We start from the raw sequence: 14642 nt of genomic DNA on the forward strand, positions 1-14642 counted from the left end.
CTTGCAGCTTTCCTTAAGGAACTCGCTGTGCCGGCACGGATGTCTGCACAGCCCCGGTGCCCCTGGGATGGGCTCTGCCCTTTTTGACGACAGGGCTATTAAAGGAATAGGTTTTTCTTCTTCATTTTTACCTCACCCTGAGTGCCTGGTGGCCCTTCTTTTGTCCTTGTTCTCTTACTATTTATACAGCTGAAGAGTTTTACTATTTAATTGCCTTTGCTAGGTCTAACTCGCTTGACTTTAACAATTCTCATCTCCACTGTTCAAAGACCAGGGACCGAATGAACTCAGGAGCAGCACAGAGGGAGTACGGGCAGGAGAATTTAAGGGACAGCAGCTTTTCTCTGTTGGAGGAGGTAACAACCAATGTGCTGTTCCTAATCAGTGAGTTTGTATTATACAGCAAATATATATATTTTTTCTTGTGCCTCACAAACTGTGTTTTCTCCTAATGCCTTTTCCCTGCTGCTCTAGGTCTGATGCCCTCCTGCAGCCATTCCTCATCAATCTTTCTGCCTCTTTTTAAAGTTAAGATTTTTGGATGGGTTTTGCCCTTTTGACTTAAAGTAATTCCATGCATCCTCCTTGCGCCAGATCCCGGGTTCCTCCCTCTGCTTGACTTCTCCGGTCAGGTCTCATAATTTCTCAGAGCGTGTCCTTCAAACCATGCAGCCCTGGCTGCCTTAGTGCCGCTTGTCCTCCCCTTCAGCCTATCTTGCATTAATTGCTCCATCCACGGTTATTTTCGCTTAGGTCTCTTTTCCTTACCAAAACTGTGCCTAAAATAGCACCCCCTCGTGTCACTATTTGGTGAAGAAATCTGCTGGCTGTCAGCAAGTCGAGCGTTTCCCATCTCCTCCCGCTCAGCAGACATTGCTGGGTAGTGGGTGGCTCTCGGGGCGGTAGGATTTTTCCTTGCTTTTCTTTCTTGAGGTCAGTCGTCAGGGTGCTCCCGGGATTAGAGGATCTGATCCCACTGAGCCCTTCTTTAGCAAGGCAAGAAGCTGCGCCTGCATTTGAACGGTGAGCGCTGTCAGGAGAAATGCGCATGATACGCAAGTCATGCTCTAGCAGATTTGGCATCTCTTGGAGCACAGTGTAACTTGCTCCCTGGCAGCAAAACTGACTGCCAGTTTGAGTGCCAGGTAATTTTATAGAATAATTACCAATTCCAGTGATTTAGAGGCTGGTTTCCAGGAGTCTTGGGATGCCTGAATCCTGAGGCGCTGAGCCTGCAGCTTTGCCCCAGCAGCAGGGAGCTTGTGTGGACGCAGGCGCCTCATTGCAGGATGGCGTCCGGTTGCGAGGCGTTTGATGACGTGTTTAGGAATACACTTTTCAGTTCCCTTTAGCTAACATACATAGGTTTTATTTTTTAAGAGTGTTCCATAATTTGATTAAAACTTTATATGATCAAGCAGCAGCACAAGCGCTTTGCAACTACCTTTAAATAGGAAACATGTAACTGGTTGGGGTTTTTAGGGAGAAAAGCTACTTCCATGGTTATTAACAGGGCTGCGTCCCTGCAAGGCCGTTTCAGGCAGGTGAAGGCTGAGGAATGCTGTGCAAGAGGCTCCAGCGCACAGGGGGAGAGCGAGCACACCCAGTTATGAAGGATGGAAAGGCCAATGACTTCAAAAGGGAAGAGGATGCTGTGGGGAAGGTGTGCCGAGGTCTGGATTCTGGGCTTTTTATCTGTGACTAAATGCATTTCTCAGTAGAGTAAGCTGTGCTGTGCAGCCCCAGGAGCGCAATGGGATTTCATCAGACTTGAGAAAATAAGCAAGACAGGGGAATTTATTGTTGCCTCTTCTCCTGGGTGATTTCCCCACCTCGGGGCTTAGTGTAAGGTGCTGACTTGCAAATGACACATCATTACGAAGCCAGCCCTGAGCTGCAAAGCATTGCTGGGAAAGTGGCTGGGGGAGAGCAGAGGGAAGCTGCCTCTTGGACTTGGTTCCTCCCGGTGCAGGAGCTGCTCTGGGAACGTGTTGATTTAATTCCCACAAGTTGGTTCTCTGATGGTGCGAATAAAGCTGCTGAGAGTGACTGAAATGGGATTTGACACTGGAGAACCTGTTAGGCTCAGTAAATGTAGGTCTGTTGGGAAGCTTCAAAGGGTTGTATTTTAAGCCACTTTCCCCCCATCTATCATTGATTTAGTATTTTTGAATCTCTGGTAACTGTAGTTTTTATGACGAACGAGCAGAAGTTGACAATAAAGCCACAGAGAATGAAATGCAAGCAAAGTCAGAACTAATTATATTACAAATTATACCGCCTTTTTTTTTCCTGATTGCTTGGGTAAAAAACCAAGTATTTGAGAAATGGTCGCAATGAGTTATGCACCAGGTTTAAAGATGGGCTGGCTTCTTTGATAAAATATGAACTGAAAGATTTATAAGGGTCAGAAATCTTGCTGAACGTTTTAGTATTTAGAGCAGCAGGAAACCACTCTGTGATATTTTTAAAGCAGGTATTTACTAAAGTAATTGGTTACTTTTTATGTGGAATAAGAAAACCTGGTGCAGCTATGTTGGACTTGACATAAAAGAGAGGTATGTAATTTGTGAGCAAAACAGGCTGGAATGTACACATTGTACCTGGGGAGGTATTTCGAGAAAGACAACTCCTTGAGACAAAAAGCCGAAACAACAGACACGCTACATTGCATGCCGGAATTGTTTATTCCTCAGTTAATCAGCTGTGTAATGAGTGTCCAGAAACAATCCCTTCTGCCCAGGTAGTTTAAGTTTCAAACTTTGTAAGCTTTGCGGCCTTCATAAAATGGATTACATGGAAGTTGGACAAAAACCACATGTTTCTGAGAACATTTTGATTCAAATAAAAAAAAAAAAGTGGCAGTGTCGGTGCCAACAATTTACTGCAGAATATCTGAACCAGATGCTGTTAAACTATAATTCCAAACAATTTGCCAGAATTATGTATTTACTTTATTCTTTAAGTCAAACTAAAGATATGCATGGTTTTTATTACTTGTGGATATAAACAAAAATGTGATGTGATTACAAATAATATAAAGCAGATAATGCCAAACAGTCATGATTTCTGTGACTACTGCACTAGCTGAAGAAAAATGGAAGATCTGTTGGTAATTATGTGCAAAAGGGTCATCAAAATGTGGCTTTTCAGATTGAGACATATCAGACTGCAGTCTGCTTAGTCACCAGATAAGAGCCTTGGCCAAAAGCATCTATTTCTCCCCTTTTCTCACAGTAGTACATTATTTTTTTCCTCTGGGAGAATGGGGAAGAGATCTGCAAGACATGCTGAGTTACATTCTTAACTAAAATAATACATGGAACTGACTCTTGTTAGGAGATACTTGTAGGCAATCTCCGACTTGCCGGTTCTTACCCAGATGAGCTGCTATGTGATGGTTGAAAAGACAAACAGTGACGTCAAAACTGCTGTCTTGAGAGGACAAAGTGAGTTTCAGCAGGAGTTTTTATGACATATATCATTCAGGTTATAAAGGGTTCTAGTTGGCACTCCCACAAGCTGAAACAATCTTTACCTACTGTCAAGAGCCTCTCAGAAAACCTCAAATAATTTCCTTGAGTGAAGTGGCTACCTCAGTCAGCCGCGGCTTGACGCAGAGAAGTGCTGAACATCCTGTAACACTCATATTCCCAGGTCAGACTCCGAATCAGCAGGGAGAAAAATACATCAGAAACTAAGGAAGAGGGTTTTGAGAAGAAGCTTTGGTTCAGAGAGTTGTTCAGCGAAGTCACCAAAACCGAATCCCCCTGTGTGTTATGAAGAAAGAAGAATCTGCAAAAGATTTGCAGTGGAGTCTCTGGTTTCATCCAGACAATGGCCTGCTGGGACACTGTGAGCTCCGTCTCCTGACTGAGGGCTGCAGTGTCAGATCCTGCTCAGAGGAGCATGGAAACTCATCACAGCTCTTCTGCAGAAATCCTCTTCTATTCGGGGAAAAACATGCTTTCATATAAAGCAAAAACATTATCTGGATCCCCCTGTCAGAACACCACCTGGTATATACAGCGTCCCTTGGTTTTACAGAATTCAAGGTTAACACATGCTTCATTATGGGCAGGATCAAAATCCAGAGTTGAGCTAGGTTCCACCAGCCACACAAGATGTTTTTGCATTTTCGAACCCAACAAATCCTGAAGCAACAGCTGTAGGAGAGATGAGAATTACCCCTATGATATTAATGCCAAAGCCCAACGCAAATAATTTAATTAAGTGTCACGGCTGACATATTTATTGGACACACCCAGCTTATGTGTGTTTATGATGCAGTTACGTGAGGCAGAAGTTAAAGATGGGTGAGATTTGCTAGTCCCAGGGTGTCCTTCTCCTTTGCAGTGCAAGAATCTTCAGATATTCTGGTTCCTCGGTTCCTCTTCCACCTCACCTCCTGAAGGAGCCACAAGTGATAGCTGCAGTCAAAGTAGACATTAACAACATTTTTTTTGCTCTGGAAGAAACTACCTTGGCATTCCTGGCCTTCCAATTCATACTAACCCTACCAGGTTGTGGCCAGGCCAGAAAAAAAATATGCTATCGCCCATCGTGCTAGGACTATCAGAAACCCAGGTCAGGTAACAGGACTGTAATTCCATGGGGCTCGCCAAGAAGGAAACATGCCAGTGTAATTATAGTGGTAATTATAGCACCGTACTCACCGCCCACAAAGTACGACTCTCTGCATAGTACAATGATTCCAGAATCGGAGTCCAAACAATATAATGCTCTTAAATTTCCCTACCCGCTGGTCCTGGCTCTCAGTTGGATTGACCTCAGATTGAAAGTGAATCTGCCTCTCCCGTGAATGGCCGTGCAGATGCCAGCAAACACATATTGAATGGATGTTTTCCCTGCCTTTCCTGTGCTTTTGCTCCACTGATTCACTTCAGCCAACAGCTGATGCTGAAATTAAGGGTCAGGTTTTTTTTTCATGTTGGACTCAACAAATTCAATGCAATTCTGCAGAGCGGATAAGAGCAATGAGACAGAAAAGCATCTCTACAGTCCCATCTTGGGCTTTCACTGGCTTTTCATAACCACATTTCACTTTGTATGTGTAGATGGTCTTCCCACTGCTTTGGGACTCCTCAGTGTAGATTGGAAAAGAACTAACCCATAGCTCTGACTCTTCCCGTGGCCTAACTACAATTTCTTTGTGGGTCCTCTCATTTCACTTATATGGCATCTGGGCAGATGCTGTGACACGCAGCACAGCCTGTAAACCATGTTGGCTTAGAGACACTTGCATGTGCTGGTCCATTTGTGACCTACATGACACAATTTATGGGTTTGTATTCTCCCTGTGAAATAATGGCTACTGTGCATTGAAAGTCACATTAGGAAAAAAAAAAAGCATTCAGTGAATAGTTAATTGACAAGCCCAGGCAGTTGAGACTAAAAAGATTCCCCAAATCTTATCAGTTACGAGCAGGACTTGCAGACAGTGTGTAGAAAAACCGGAGCCTAATGTAGTGAGCAGAGTCGTGGAGCCACGGTCCTGCTGCTTTGTGGGTGTTAGGTGAGCAGTTACCAATACTGGAACAGGCAACTTTTAAGATACTAATTAAAGTCCTGCTGCTGTCACGGGGTCTACTGATTCCACTGGGATGACTTAGATGCAGGAACCTGTCTGAGCCCATCTTTTTGCAGGGCTGATGCTAATATCTATTTTCAAAGTAGCTTTATTAATACCTTTAATTATTATTTGTCACAAAGTAACTTGCAGTTTGCCACTGTGATGTGCATGTTGCCTGCATAATCCATATCTGCGTTTATTCTGAGCATCATTTAATGTGTTTTTATTATGATTTATTAAGATTAGATTTTTGCTTGCTGTGGAAGCCTTTTATTTTGCAGTGCTGCGGTGGCAGGGGCTCTGTCCTGTTGTTTATACATTGCCATGTGCTTGCTCCAGGGATGTTGTGCACAGTGTATCCACAAGCATGCACGCCTGCTTTCAGTGGGATCTGATGCCAATGAAAACACATTCTTTGAAGAGATAGGTAATTACTTAAGACTTTGTCTAATGTTTTAGCAGGACCAATACACTATTTGAACCAGTTTAGTATTCATAATAATAATACATGGTTCAGAGCTGAATAAAAGGCTATAATTCTTTTGAGGGGTTCCGCTGACATAATAAACCACGAGAGCTCAGCTAGTCAGCAGAAAGCAAAGATTGGATTATAGCTGGGCTCATCAGCATGGGACCGCACATGGTAGTTTCTCATGTCTGCAAAGGGATTATTTCAGAAGGTTTTTTCTCCGTATTCTAAATTACTTTAAATCCATAACCCAAAATGGAAGAATTGCTGCATTCTGTTTTCTGTGAGAAAAACCCTCAGAGATAATATTTGCTGTCTTCTCTATTCTACTGTAATCAGATTTTATTCTGGAAACGTGTCCATGAATGGAATTCAATTCTTCCACTCTTTCACCCATCCAACTATAAATAAGCTGTGGTGCTGCAGCACTGTACAACTATAACTACATGTCTGGCTGGTGCATGGGTGTCTTCCTGTGCTGTCATTCAGGTGGCTCTTCTCCCACCTGCTTAAGAGTTTTGCCCGTCTGTGGACCAAGACTGGACCCTACATTTATTTAAATGGATTCTGTATATCGGTTGGGTGGGTCCTTTCCTGGGGCTATTTCAGCTACACCCATTTTTGTAGCCAGTAGTGGGTCCCATGTACAAGATATGCTTTGATTTTTGGTTGATGTCATATTGCATTTATAAGTAGTTAGGGACAATTTCAAAATAGATATGTGTTTGTATAAATATTTACATATATTTTTTGATAGCCTCAGGAAACCAAGTCAATGACTGAGGAAATAAATAGGCATGGAAAAAGTCATAAGGGTATTGTTTATGAGAAGATTATAGCCAGATGATAATAACAAGCAGAATGAATACATTGGAGAGACAGAATTGACATGATGGATACTAGCCTTAATACCACGTACTGAACTTTCAGTACATCTTGTTTTAGGATTCATATTTCTTGAAAATCCATAGGAATAAATTGGACTCTGGGTAAGCGGTTCAGACAGAGCTGTCTGGAGGGTGGAATGTGCAGAATGAGACCACAGACAGGGTGTCCATGGTCTTACGCTGCCTCCCGGGAGTCCTCTCTGCCTTTTCAAATCTCCATGTTTAGTCAAGTTTCTATTCTGATAATTGATGGCACATTGGCCAAGGTAAATGTTGCCTATGCTTTTGTGTCCTCTTTCACCAGCAGCTTGGCTGGGCACCCTGAGAGCCTCTGCTGAGGTTCATCTGTGTGCATAACATCCCCAGCAGGAAGGTTGGCGTTAGTTCTCCCCGGTCCCCTGTGACACACGAGGTGTTTCATCCCAAGTGGAAAATGGGCTGTCTCTGGCTCAGAGGTGTCGCAGCTGTGGAGCAGACCCTGCTCCAGGGGTGCAGAGCACTAGCAGCCTGGAGGAGGACGCAGCTCCTGGGGGTGCATGGCTGGTGACATGGCTCCGTGTCAACCTCTCTCACCCTTGGGTTGGTAAACATGATGGAGAATGGGCACAGCAGCCTTAACGCTGACGTCTAGCTGCCAGAGTCTTTTTGGAAAACTGCAGGGCATAGACTAGAGGCCGATATAAATTGCACTGAGGCCAAGCTCAGCTTGGATGGCACTAGGTTTGGATTGCCAGAAGGTTTTTCAATAATAACAGCAACTGTCCTAACTAGTGACATAGTAATACTCATTCATATGATTTATGGGAACACTGTATGTAATGATTCCAGCATATACAAGCAGGACTGAACTTCTTTTTAGCCTCCTGAATAGAGGCAGCCGTGTAATACACACAGGAGCTTAGTACTCCTAGAAATATCCCACATTGCTTGTGGCTGGAGGAGCTGTTTACATCCATCATTTCAACCGGCCCCATTAGGAGTTTTGGAAAGCAGCAAAGAAATTTCACTCTTGCTGAAACTAGGAGACTAGGTAGCCTGCTATCTACATTATGTTTCCATGTTCATCTGCCCACTTGAGTAGCATAGTCAGACATGGGGATGTTGTTTGTATTTGGGTCTAGATTATCAGTGGGTATACAGCTTGTATTGTCTTGGCTGGGCTCATCATTGTGGGCAGACTGTCTGACTACAGTGGGTTGAGTCCTGAGATCATACCAGCAATTCTTCTTCCACAGCCAGTCGCCCATTATAGACTGCTGGAACACACGGGGGTATTTCCAAATTCTTTTCTGCATCTGTCTGGGAGGGTTACGGAGTTCCCTCAGCATTTGCCTTTCTTTCAATGAACGTGTGTGGCAGTCTCGATGTACTAAGCAGGCCAAAATCTTTGGTTTTGCATTTGCGAAAAATAGGCTGTTCAGTTCGTTCATTGCTGGGTAAGATTTGTTAGGTGCAGAAACCCCAGTGTACCCCCGCCAGAGCACTCCTTGCACAGTACAATCCAGGGCACCCATGGAGATGTATGGGTATACATGTCTATATATACTGGGTGTGTATACATTCCTCACCATGTGCCTGGAAAGCAGCATTTCGGGCAGATGTCCTCCATTCCGGGCAGATGTCCTCAGCTGGCTAAAGAGCGGTGAGAATAGATTCAAACTGGTCTTGTGACAGTGTTATGCAAGAACAAGTCAGGGAGCCCGAGTTACATTTTGTGCATCCACAGACCTAACAAAAGAGAGCCAGACTTGGGTGGCTCAATGCAGCTAAATTTGTGCGTGTTATCCACCCTGCAAAAAACAGGGGGAGTAGATAGAATAAAGCACATCCCAGGGAACTCCAGACTTACTCTTGGTCTTCACATATAACATCTTTGCTAACCATAGGCTTCAGTTTAGTAGTGGACTACTGATTTTGATCTCAAAACCTTTACAGATTCCTCAGGTGACACAATCACCTACCAATCATCTCAACTGGTTCAAATGCAGACTGACAGCATCTCGAAGGTATTTTGGGGGAGATGAGATGGATTGGTGATTTGAAATCAGCTTGGTTTTGAAGTCCTTCGAATTCAAATAAATGAGAAGGGATTGCTTTTCAGCAATTTTGACTGTCTAAAATAGATTATTTCTTTTTCCAGTCAAAAATCTCAATTAATTAGCTGACATGATAGTTCTGTGCCTTTTCTGTGAAGTTTTGAGCAAACCTGTACAACTTCCTGGAGCCTACAAACAGCTCCATCACCTTACTGTGTCAAAGTGTGTCTCCTGAAATGATCAGATGATTAAACATCCCACCAGGAGAATATGATTTCTCTCAAACTGATCTCTTTTATCTCATTAAAATGATTTGGAGTCTGTTACTCTCCTTCCAGAAGTTCCTTCTGTGTATTAAGGACACAAATGACATAATCTAAGTGAAAGTGGTTTTGCTTCTCAAATCTTGGGTTAGATCATGGATCATTCTCTGACATATCTCTTGAACATTTATGGGTTTGAATGACATTCGGTAGACCAGGACATCACTCGTTTTGCCTTGATATTTGGGTACTGCTTTAGTCCGATGGTGTTACAGGCACCATGTCTAATCTATGAATGGATTTCACTCTTTCTGTTTTATCCTGGGTGTCTGCTACACGGGGATAAGAGTAGATTTGTTTGTAAACGAAGGTTTCAATAGTCAGTGCATACGCCTCAGGATCTTTTGGCATTTCTTACTGCTGCAGTTGGGTCTGCTGAGGACAATTTAGGTAGTTGCCTCTGGCTGTGCTCCAGGATGTGATTCTGTTTCTCTTTCATTGCCACCTGACCAGTGTGATGATGACAGAGCCTCTGGAGAGCTCTGTCTGGTTTAAGTGCAGTCTAATGTTGGATGAGGGCTAGGTCCTATCTTCTTCATTTCTGGAGAAGGGACTAGCGTTTCATGAAAGCTGCTCTTCTCGTTACATCATTTCTCTTCCTTCTGCTGTCACATCTGCCAGCCTTTAACTCACTGAGCTATTTCAGAACAAACCTCTTCTCTTGTGACACCAGGTATACTGAACTCTGTCCCTGTGATGTGACTTTCCACCAGCCGCACCTGCTACTTGGTCATGTCATTCTCCTGCAGAATATGGTTTTTGGTCCATCATGAACTGGTCCAGCAGTGAACAGCTGACTCCCACCAGCCAGTTGAAATGGCAGAAATGGAGAATCCTTTGTCTCATGAACGAGTTTTGCCGCAATTTTACTCAGAGTCCACATGGGGAGCAGTTAATCTCTGTCACCCTGGAGGAACAGTGGGAAACCATGAGTTGCCTCCAGAATCAGCACTTGTTCTTATACCCATCCACTGGAGATGTCTGAAAAACGTCCAGGGCAAGATGTGTTAGCACAGTTAACAGACAGATGAACTCGCTCCAAAACAGCACCTTACTCAGTTAATTCACTTACAGTTCACAGTGGTAAAACAACAGGCAGCTGAAGTGGAAGTCACTTGAAACCAAACAGCACTAGAGACAGTGGTCATTTTATTAAAAGTATAGACATGAACTTCATTAAGAGCTAGATTTTTCCTGATGTAGCTAATAGTTATAGTTTATTTACTTCTTGCAGTTCCCAATTACTTCAGCTGTGCACATTTCCGTGGGTCAGAGTTATTTCTGATGAGCAATATGGCTTTCAAGCTGTCAGTGTCACACCTTCAATGGCAGCTGAGTGGGCAGTGTTTTGCGTGGGCCTGGGGAAGACTTGCTGATGGTGACTCTGCTGCTTCAGCAACTTCTAGTTTTCTCCAGTGTGGTTTCCCTACACTTGGGCAATCCTGTCACTTGTGACCTTTGCCAGTATACTGCCTAGAAATGCCATCTGGCCTCAAACTCACATGGGAAACAGACGGTCCCCTCCAAGCTGTGGGGCACCTACCACAAGCTTGCACTCGAGCCTTCTCCAGTTTTTAGCCAGTTCACTAATGATCCGTTTTGGAAGGGCTTTCTTCTGCACAGATGATAGGAATGGAAATTACATACAGATGGGAATTAACAGCTGGTGCTTTAACAAGACCCCTATTTCTGCTTCCCTGGGAGAATCTATCTAATTTAGGTTCATTCTGTACCTTCTTTTTCTTTACCAATGTAGATTTTGAAGTTCCTTCATTCAGTTGTTTATGACCTGACTTTTCACAAAAGTTTTTTTAATGGAGCCCTTGTAAGAACAGGCATCTTTTCCCATTATGAGTTTTGCATTCAGATCAGTACAAGCTGCCTGGAAAATCCATCACTGGGCTGAAGTACTCCATCAGGACCTGCCAAACCAGTCTCCTCATGGCATGTTATGTGTCAGGTCCATCTCCTCCTTCTGTCTGGTGTTTTGAAAGGTTTTCATCGTAGCTGTCTGCAAAACTAAAGTCCATGCAAGGAACAGAGTAAAAAATATTTTAATAATAGCTATAGGTAAAGCACTTTGGTATAAGGACCTAAAATCCTTCATGCAGCGGCTTCTCAACAGCCCTGTAGTCCACGCAGCCCCCCACCTGATGTGCTTTCGCAGACTCCAGTTCATCTGCACCATCCTGCATGTCTTCACCAGTGGGGTAGCTTTTTCCTAGCTGAAAACCTTTACCAGCTGTGCTAATACTTAATTCTAAACTTGCTTACAGAAATTTCACAATTCCAGCAGGCAGGACTTTACTCTTAGCCCCTGCTTAAAGTGCAGGCTGAAATCCTGAACTTGGCCCTTTCTGAGAAGTAATTTCTTTCCCCCTGCAGGTGCACTGCAATGAATGTTCATTCCCCATTTCCTCATGTAAACCATGCATTCTTCTATGAATTTCAGTTAAAAAAAATGTTGATTGTGTTCTTTGCAGTGAAATAAAAAGAAGTCCCTCACAACATATTTCCATCTTATTTAAAAGAGTAATTTTGTAGTGATTTAAATTTTGGGGATAAGAGTATTTTGTTGGGCAACGTTTGATAACGGGTGCTGCTGTTATGCGGCTGATCCTGATGGATCATCACCAAGTAGCCATTTACCTGCTTATCATCTCTTTCAACCATTTTCCTTGGAAGGCTCTGGGGCAGGAGACTGGAAGCATCCTTTAGCTAGTGCTTGAGCAGGCTGTATTCTCAAGGCAACTTACTCAAGTGCTGTTGAAATACTGTGTTAGGCTAAAAGCTAAGATCTTCATCAGAAACATGCAATACAGCAGGCATCTGCTGAGGAGAGTGTGCTGGAGAGAGGAAGCACGTTCCTGCTTACTACACCTGCTGTTAGGATGGTCCCCTGAAGTCTGGTTATTGCAGAAGAGGACGTGCCACAGCCTCCTTGGGAGTGGGGCTGACTCTGGTGCAGCATCTGAGAGAGCAGCACAGCAACGAGAAACACAAACTTAGCTGCCAACCTGCTGCTCCACTTGTGCAGCTCCTGCCTCTGCCAAGCTCTCAGGCAGGGGGATGGAGAGCAAGAAACGCCCTGCTGGGGTGCCCATGTGGGAGCCTCGTCCCTGCAGCAGGGGCTGGTGTGGATGTGCTAAAATACGAAATCATGGATAGCAGCAAATTTGGGTGGAGGTAGGGATGGGGAAGAAGAGAGAGCAAGGGAGAGGGAGACTTCATTCAGACCTCATTGACACCTACGATCTGTTCTGTCTCTGCCTTTTCAGCCTTGGGCTAATATTCTTCCATATTAATAGGAAAATGTACAGGTTACCTTCTGCTGCCCTGGTTTTACAAAAAGGGGAAAATTATCTTGGATTTAGGCTCTTACTTATGTCTCTGTGAGAGTATTTCCAGGATCAGGCTCTTTTGCCCACTCATTCGTTTGGATCTTCAACCCAGCAGGAATCAGTGCCATAATGATTAATACACAGTCTTTCTCTCTCTTTCATTATATTTTAGCTTTTTAGTTTAAACTGGGAGTTCTGGTATTTCTGTGCACCATTTCCACACGGAATTTGTTGTTTTAAGCTTGATTCGCCAGTTGAGACAGTGTTTATTGCTGTGTTAGTATTGTGAGTATAAAGGAACAGTATGTTTTCATCTGTGATGTTCCTTTCCCGAGCAGATCAATCCCAATGAACCCTTACTCAGCAAATGATGTGAGTTTTACTAAACATTTGCTCAGAAAATACATTCCATGGTTAGATATACTGGCATGTTTGCTGATATGACCGTGCTTCAATAGTACACGACTGGAGCTCGTCTGTGATTTATGATAGTGGGGTTGATTGTAAAGCAAGGGTTTGTTTCTTCTTTATTTTAAAAAGCATTGGGTAAAGCAAAAGGGTAAAAATCAAACCACACTTTTAAAAGTATATGAAATTTAATAAGAAAAGACAAAGATGTTTTAGAGTTCAGTTCTGTGAACTTTGCCAATGCCCTTTTGAGTGCCCTATGACAAAAACAACCCCCAGTGATTCTCAGGGTGCTTAAAAGAAACAGGAGGAAAAGAGCCAGTCTTTCATGAGGCTCTGCCAAAGCCTCAAGTAGAGGCAGACGTTGATGTCAGAAGAGAGCTGCTGTGATTGTCTTGTTTCCTACGTGATTGACAATACATGTGACACCATGACACCATCTCTGTGCCCAGTCCAACTCTGTTGGAGTTTTTCCATTGGCTTTGGTGAGATTTGGCTCGAATCCTACATTTGTCTAATGTGTTAATGTGTTAACTGTGTCAAAAACTTTGCGACACCATTGACTATTGTACAGCTGATGATCTATTGGATGATAACTGTATCTGAATAGGACAGACAACCACAGGAATTTCCCTCAATGTCTGTTGCATTGTTATTAAAGACAGAACTATCCTATGGCTCTGACAGAGCGATTTCATTATAACAACAAGTAGATTTTCCAGGAAGTTAACTTTTGGGTTGCCACTTAATCACCAAACGAATGAAGCGTTGTTAGAGTGAACTGAGAACAGTTTGCCTTTGACTGGATGGTTATTATTTTTAAGCATCACATCATTTGCTGTTATTATTTTTGGTCAAGAATTAAAAACAAGTCTCTGGTTTCTGTCCAAGCTTTAGATAAAAAATATAGCAGAAATTATGGGAGGAAAGGCCTACACACCCTCCCTTGACATTCGTATCATCAAAGGGTTTATTGTTAAGGGTTGTGTCTTTATAACTGAATGGCTGAAGCACTTAATTTGCAGTTGTAGTATTTAATGGGTATTAAATAATGAATCTGTACAGCAGTTACATCTGCAGGGCAGGTCTGTCTTCTTCGTTCTGGGATGTTATTAGGACAAACAGTCCCCATAAGTTCAAAATGAAGCAATGCTTCACCCTTCAGCTTTGTTGATCGAGCCTGGGACCTGTGCCTTTTTCTTTCTCAGTGCAAAGCAAAGCATGTGGCTTTTGATGTAGTTTTCACTGCTCACTCATTTTGTTCTGTAAAGGTAATGCTTTTTTGTTTTCAACAGCTAAGTCTTTTAAAGTCCTTGTAGCGACCATGGCTGAACCCCAAGGTCCTTTCATAGTCTTGACCACTCCCCTTGGTCACACTGAGCCCCAGTTGATTTAAATGGGAGTTTTGCTTGAGGAAGAGGGTGAAACTCGGGATTTGGTGCAGTATGTTCTGTGAAAGGACATTCACCCATAACCTATATTGCCTTGACTTGGCAGTATTGTTTTATCTTGTATATCTGACACTCTCCCTTTCACTGCTTACGTAAGAAAATCGTTTGTACTGTCAACAGCTCTGTTTAACCTT

General features: G+C 43.2%; 1 protein-coding gene across 1 annotated transcript in view; it reads right to left on the reverse strand.

Annotated features, from left to right (window-relative positions):
* Window positions 1–14: 14 nt before the first annotated feature.
* BOD1 (biorientation of chromosomes in cell division 1) overlaps window positions 15–14642 on the reverse strand; it is a 116496-nt gene continuing 101868 nt past the window's right edge. The window contains exon 4 of the mRNA XM_075102450.1: window positions 15–25. The gene's annotated coding sequence lies outside the window, so the exon portion shown is untranslated. The remainder of the gene's footprint in view (window positions 26–14642) is intronic.

This window comes from Phalacrocorax aristotelis, chromosome 8 (genome assembly GCF_949628215.1).
Source record: "Phalacrocorax aristotelis chromosome 8, bGulAri2.1, whole genome shotgun sequence".
Classification (NCBI taxonomy): domain Eukaryota; kingdom Metazoa; phylum Chordata; class Aves; order Suliformes; family Phalacrocoracidae; genus Phalacrocorax; species Phalacrocorax aristotelis.